The 6,861-nt window shown below is 47.4% G+C and overlaps 1 non-coding gene across 1 annotated transcript; it reads left to right on the top strand.

Annotated features, from left to right (window-relative positions):
- The first annotated feature begins 1,375 nt into the window (after positions 1 to 1,375).
- Positions 1,376 to 1,539, top strand: LOC132358929 (U1 spliceosomal RNA). Its single transcript, XR_009500633.1, has one exon. It is a non-coding gene; the product is annotated as a U1 spliceosomal RNA (small nuclear RNA).
- Positions 1,540 to 6,861: the final 5,322 nt, after the last annotated feature.

The raw sequence follows: 6,861 nt of genomic DNA, 5'->3' as shown, positions 1-6,861 counted from the left end.
CCCGCAAACCTAGAGACCTTGCCACCATAATCAGAAGTCCGCGCACCGCAATGAAGAGTAGCCCCTGCTGTCCACAACTAGAGAAAGCCCGCATGCAACAACAAAGACCCAACGCAGCCAAAAATAAATAAAATTTTTAAAAAAAGAAAGAAAGGCTATTAAATAGTCTCTCCAAATTTTGGTAACTTGAAACTAACTTATATGATAGTGATAGGGACAGAGTAAAGGGACAAAGTAGGTAATTAAATAGTTACTCCCACTAGGGGTTTGTAGGTAAAGAAAAAAGTATGGGAGACCCCGAAAGTTAATGATCACTCAAGAAAGCAGGTTTGCTTAAGCACAAAGCCAAGCAGGCCTGCTTAGCAACAAAGCCATGCAACAGAGCATGAGATATGCCCCCAAACAATAAAATAATGGTGGCACAAGAGCCACATCCTGCCCAATGATCTCAGTAAGTTAATGACCCCTAGGCCATGCTCTCTGCACACATGAAAAACAATAATTTATGGAAAGGTGACATTTCAAAGTGAACGACTCTCATTTTACTGAGACCTAAAATAATTAACAAATGAGCATGTGTTAAAGAACGTATTTGACTCCAAAGTCAGAGGGTAGCAGATAGGTGTTAAAATCTGTTCAAGGACAGAGTCAAAACAACACCTGAAGACGGGGAATAAAATGAATGAAATTTCCGATGAACGAAATTGAACTTTCAAGAATGGAATAGAGTTCACCGCCAGTCATAATGGTTAACGCGTTTTACTAGACATACACACGATAGTACGTCACAAAGACAACTGGATTTGAAAGGAACCGGTTTCCCCTGGACTCCTAAATGTTCTCTAGTCTACGCATTGAAAGCCGTTGCAGTTCAAAAAAGGTGCTCAGGCTTCGGCAGGCCGCCAGACAGGTGCCCGGCAGGACAGAGGTTAAGCAGCCAGCCGCGCGCGCACGGCCCCAACGGGCGGGGGCGGGTGGGGGCGGGTGGGGGCGGGTGGGAGAAGAGCGAGCGGTGGACGTCACTTCCCCCAGAGGGCGCCCGCCCTCTGGTAGGCTCGGCTGGACGGCGTGGGAGGAGGGAGGCGCGGAGTAGGGCGGGGCGTGGGCTGGAGGGGAGCGGTAATTCCCGTCGGCTGGACGGATGGGGCGTGTCGTATGTAGATATCTCAGCGCAGGGGCTGCTGGTTCGTGATCTGGTGGTGAAAGACGACATGATCTCCCGTGGTGTGGGAGCGAATCGAGGGCTGTTGGTTGCAAGTGCATGGACGAGCTGTGTGGAAGGGGCGGGAAGGCTCGGGGCTGCGGGGAGGAAAGTGACCGTGTGTGTACAGTAGAAGGCGTATGAGGCTGTGGGAGGGCAGAAAGCAGTGAACTCATACTTACCTGGCAGGGGAGATACCATGATCACGAAGGTGGTTTTCCCAGGGCGAGGCTTATCCATTGCACTCCGGATGTGCTGACCCCTGCGATTTCCCCAAATGTGGGAAACTCGACTGCATAATTTGTGGTAGTGGGGGACTGCGTTCGCGCTTTCCCCTGATATTTTTCAAGGTTTAAGAATAGAACGGTCTGAGTAGCTGTGCGGTTTATTTTTCCCTGCGTTTTTCTAGCTCGCTTTTTTTTGTCTTGAAGATGGCTACTCACACTGACAAAAACCGCGTCGCTAACCCAGTTGTCTGCGGTGGCGACACTGTGGGTCCTGCAAATAAAAAAGGTTTCCAGCGTTTTTGTGTTCACTATGGCGACGCCCGCGCGCACCGCTTGTGCGAGACAGTGTTCTGAGTGCCGGCTGCTGAGAAGTAGAGCTGCCGTACTTTCGGTTGTGTTCCGCGCTGTTTTCTGCGCTGTGCGTAGTTTTCCGTGTGTAAACCACACAGATTGCAACTAGGCTCAGAGCTCAGGTCTCAGCGGTCTCTGCAGAAACGGACCCGCAGAAAGAGGCAAGGCGCTGCGAGATAACCAATTTTATCGGCCTGTGCGGTGAGCGACCGGAAACAGATTCCTTTCCTACGCATTTCCGCATTTCATGCCTTTTCAGCCTGGACTTCGCTTCCTGCGTGATCAGCTGCTTGGTTGGTAATCGTTGCTGCAGATTTTACTGTGTAACCGTCGTGCTCGTTCCTTTCTTCCACCCCAAGCAGTCTGTTTTTATTTCTCGATCCCTTTTCATTTTCTTCTCTCCGCCTTTTCTCTCAGGCCTTGTCTTATTACTTACCTTCATAAACCAGAAACACCAGCTCCCTTTCAGGCTGCAGTTTACGCCAGACCTGCTGCACTAGCCTGGCAAATTATGAAGTTTCCTTCACAACCGTTTTTGTTTCGTTAAATGGCCGCCGGAGTTGTACATAACATTTTTTTATTCAGTCACAAGTTGTTTCAGCTTTTTTCCTGTGGAACTACAGTTTAGAAGAAAACCCCAGGCTCAGCGTTGGCAGTTGGGGGCTTTCTGCAAACCCTTTTCCCCGGATGTGGTGTTCCCTTGCCTCACTGTCACTTCTGCTCCACGAAGTCCTGGCAACTAGAAACTGCTGGCCCAAACAGGAAAGTTAGGACCATGGAAGGAAGAACTGTCGCTGCCTCGTGGCTACCTCGGGGACGGCACTCATAGATCCGCTCAGCTCCGGAAGCCTCGGTGACCCGTAGGGGTGAGGGGTGAGGGGTGAGGGGTGAGGGGTGAGACTTAAGGGTAGGTCCAAAGAAAGCTAACTAAAAAGCAGACGGTGCAGATCGAGTATAGATCATTGGAAGTAAAAGTAAAAAATAAAAGTGCTCTTCTCCCTAGCCGCGGGAGTTTTCCCTGTTACTGATGAGAAAACGGGTTTTTAGAGTTTTTAACAGATTTCCTTAGTCTCAAGGTTGTCCACGATATTATGCTCTGGAGCCCTGATCGAGGAGTTTCTGACCAAAAGAAGCCGAACAATACCGTGACTAGGAACTGCTTGGATATTGGTTTCCAGGCCTATCAGACATACCGAGGTTATTACGAAGACATTGGGTTGCGTCTGGGGTTAAGAGCCCAACCAGGGGGGAGGGGGGAGGGGGGAGGGGAGACGGGGGAGGGGAGACGGGGGAGGGCTCCTTTTCAGTCCTGGTGCCTTCTGTTTGAGCTTGGGCCAACTCCAATTTGCTAGGCCAATTTTGCAAGTGTCATTTGAAAATGATATTTAGTACTTCGTGAACTTGTGTAGGTTAAATGAGATAACCTAATAATACACCTAGCATAGTGTGTGGCTTATATTAAGTATGTCCTGACAGGAAGCAAAGATAAGCTTGTACTTCAGGCTTTTGTAACATTTGAATAAATTTTGTATTTGCGAATGTGACATCCATTCACAAAATAAACTCGTTTATTAAAGAAGAAAATATTTTATATGGAATTTATGAAACATATAAACGGGACTTGTTTATAGCAGCTTTGTTCATAATAGTCCCCAAATTGGAAACAATGCAAAATGTCCGTCACGAGGTGAACGGCTATAATTGTGATATATGCATTCAAAGGAATACTACTCTTGGATAAAATGAAACAAATTCCTGATACATGGCCACAATATGCATTACTCTCGAAAACATCATGCTGAGTGATGAAAAGAGTACATAGTCTGTGGTTCCATTTATGTGAATTTCTAGAACAGGCAAAACTGATCCATAGTGACAGGAACTAGATCACTGATTACCTGGGACAGGAAGTGGTAGGGGGATGGACGGCAGAGGACAGTTTGGAGTACTGGAAATGTTCTTTCTTCTTGAACAGGGTAGTGGTTACGTGGGTACATTCATTTGTCAAAAGTCATCAAACTTGAAATGGATGCATTGTATTATTTTCAAATTACAACTCAAGAAATTTGATTTTAAAAAGTAATAAGAATCATTCCAAATTTTAATGTCTTAATTAAATTATTATCATTATTATTAGCCTTAGAGGGTTCTTTTAGAAAAGTCTCTCTCTTGTGGTAAACAATTTGATTGAAAGTTCAACAATTTCTTCATTTTTGTTTTTGTATCTTTTTCTTCCGTTAACTTTATGCACTATTAAATTGAATACTTTAAAATAAAAATAGAATCTATAAGAGCTCAATTTTATAAAAACAAATTTATATATATATTGATATACCAAAATGACTCCATCAATATTTACCTACCTTAACAGAAGTTAGTTTTGAATTTAAGATGTTTCAAATTTTTACATATTTGCATTTTCTGCATCATTTGAATTTTACATAATAAGCATATATAATTTTTGCAAAAATTAGAATAACTTAAAAATAGATTTGAAGAAAAATACGTAAAGATGTTAACAGTAGTTAATTCCAGGAGGCGGGACTATGGATGGCTGCTTATTTTCTTCTTTATATATATTTAACATTTTTTAATTTAAAGAAAATGAATGACCTGGAAGTGAAAGAACAGAATAGCTATGGAAGAGGTATGGGGTAGGTGAGAGGAAAAGATAAAGGGAAGGAAAAACCTAGCTCTGGCAGGAATTGTGTTTAAGTTGGAGGTGTGCGGGGAGCAGCTGTTGGGATAAGAAGGATGTTTGGGAGGCAGGTGGGTCACGAGGATATTTAGGACAGTTTTATGCCCGTTGCGTGACTCCTCCTTGGTGTTTTTTTCAAAAGAAATATACAGACTTAAATTTCTTGTCAAGCATCTTTACCATTTGTGTTCCTCTTTGATTGGGAGCATATCTTGTGGAGCCAGGCGGGCTTCCGTTCAAAGTCCTGCTTTCAAATCCCACTCACTGACGGAGCGACGAGACAAGTTACTTAACCTTTCCATGCCTCAGTTTTCTCATATGGGAAGTGAGGATGATGATATGATATAGGCCTGTTGAAAGGATTAAATGAGTAAACCCATGTAAAACTTGTAGACTATGCCTGGGCACATGGCACTAACATGTAATCACTGAGTGTAAGCTCTTGTGTTTTGGGCACAGCACTGCATAAAGACTGGGTGGGATTTTATTTAAGTTACTGATACTTTTCAGTGGCTGTGGACCCTCCTAGAGAGAGTAAAGCAATCCTCTCTGACCAGCAGTAACCTCCTGGCCTGGGAGGATCTGCAAGTATATTAGCGCACGTGATCAGCTCATCAATAGGGGAATAATGGTCCAATTCCTTGCTTCAAGAAGGCCCCAATTTTTTAAAAAAAGAAAAATTATGATTTTACAGTGGAAAACATTTCTACACATGACACAAGACCCAGAATTTTAAAAGAGTGGTACATATGACTACATAAAAATTTATATTCAAAATACAAGCAATGAACTTTAAAAATATCACACATGTGATACAAAGTTACATATGCCCCAAAACTTGTTATGGGAAACAGTAGTCCCCTGATCCCATCCCACATTTCTTTTTTCCAGGGATAACCACTTTCTACTCACACAACCAAATGTTTGGCTATTTATCTCCTTATCTCTAAATAAATATTGAGACTCTGATTTTCCAGTTTCCCACCCCAGGCCCTGCAGACCGGCCTGCAGAGGGAAGAGTGGAGTTTGTGTGTTTCCCTACCCGCCAGTCGTCTCCAAGGCAGCCGCCAGGACTTCCACTCGCTTGCAGACCAACACAGCCCACCTCACCCCTCCAAACCCAACCGGCAGAGGGAACTTTGCAAGAACAAATGCCAGGCAAGCAGCTTGGCGATTTGGGGTGGAACCGGGTTCTCGGGCAGGTCGGTAAAGGGTGGGAGCGCTCCAGAGTGAGGAGCCGTGGTCGCCCAAACCCAGCGACTGCCCCCGCTGCAGTGCTCGCCCAGCTCCTCTCCCTTCCAGCCCCTTTCTCCCTTCTGTGTCATTCTCTCCTCCTTCCTGCTCTTTCCCGTCCTCGGATCTTTTCGCCGGCCTCACACCTTTCTCGTCACGTCCTCCAAAGACAGCTGTGTCAGTCGGTCCTTCGTAACCTCTGAAAGTTCCAAAATCTAAAACTCAGAGAGATGCTCCTTAGCACCTGGAAGAGGACATTTTAATTCGCTGTTCAAGTCCACCACAGTCCTCGTCCGTACGTTTCTACCGAGCAGTAAGAGGGCAGAAGTGCTTCCATCCGGTCACGTCCTGGGGCGTCTTCTCGGTGGAGCAGAGTCGCGGCAGGACGAAGGGGCGCCCGCCGGTCCCGGAGCCGGAGCGGCTCCGGCTCGTCTCACCTTCGGCCCCGGAGGAGCCGGGCCGGGCGGCCGTGGGTCAGGGACTTGGGGTCTCCTCAGACGCCGGAATCCGCGGCCGGGGCTCCCCTCTCTGGCTGAGCTTGGGACGGAAGGACGAGGTTTCCTGGAGAGAAGGTTCAAATCTTAGCCTAACAGCGGCTTTTCGTGTCCAACGGAGACTTAGGAGCGAGAAATTGTGAATAAAACCATAATAAACTGGGATAGGATCCATTAATATTCGGAATAATAGGGCACCTGAATACAATACAGTACTTCCCATCCAGGTCTGGAACCCTCGACCCGAAAGCTAAGACGCTGTCACCCTGGCTGCTCAGCGACGTCACAGCCCCGCCCCGCGACCATTTACTCACAGGGACAACCGCGCAGTTAGCTACAAGACGTGCGGGGCGAAGGCCTCTCGCGGGGCAGGACTCAGTGGGCGCAGCCTCTGCCTTTCGCCCCCGAGACCCAGGGTGACCCGACGAGCAGGTGGCACTGGCTCGGTCGCTGCGCCCCAGGGCGGCGGGGCCGGGGACTCCGATGGCCCGCGACGGGCAGAGTCGCCAGGGTCCAGCGGGGACGCCGCGGGCTCGTCCCCCCACCTGCCCGCCACGTCCGCGTGGAGCGCGCGGACCGCGCCTCTCGGGGACGCGGGAGCGGGAAAGCACGTCCCATCTGAGGAGTAAAAAATCCCCTTCTTCTAACTAAACAGAA

This window comes from Balaenoptera ricei, unplaced genomic scaffold, assembly GCF_028023285.1.
Source record: "Balaenoptera ricei isolate mBalRic1 unplaced genomic scaffold, mBalRic1.hap2 scaffold_714, whole genome shotgun sequence".
NCBI lineage: Eukaryota > Metazoa > Chordata > Mammalia > Artiodactyla > Balaenopteridae > Balaenoptera > Balaenoptera ricei.
Note: the sequence above shows the minus strand (reverse complement) of the source record. Positions and strands in the feature narration are given on the sequence as shown.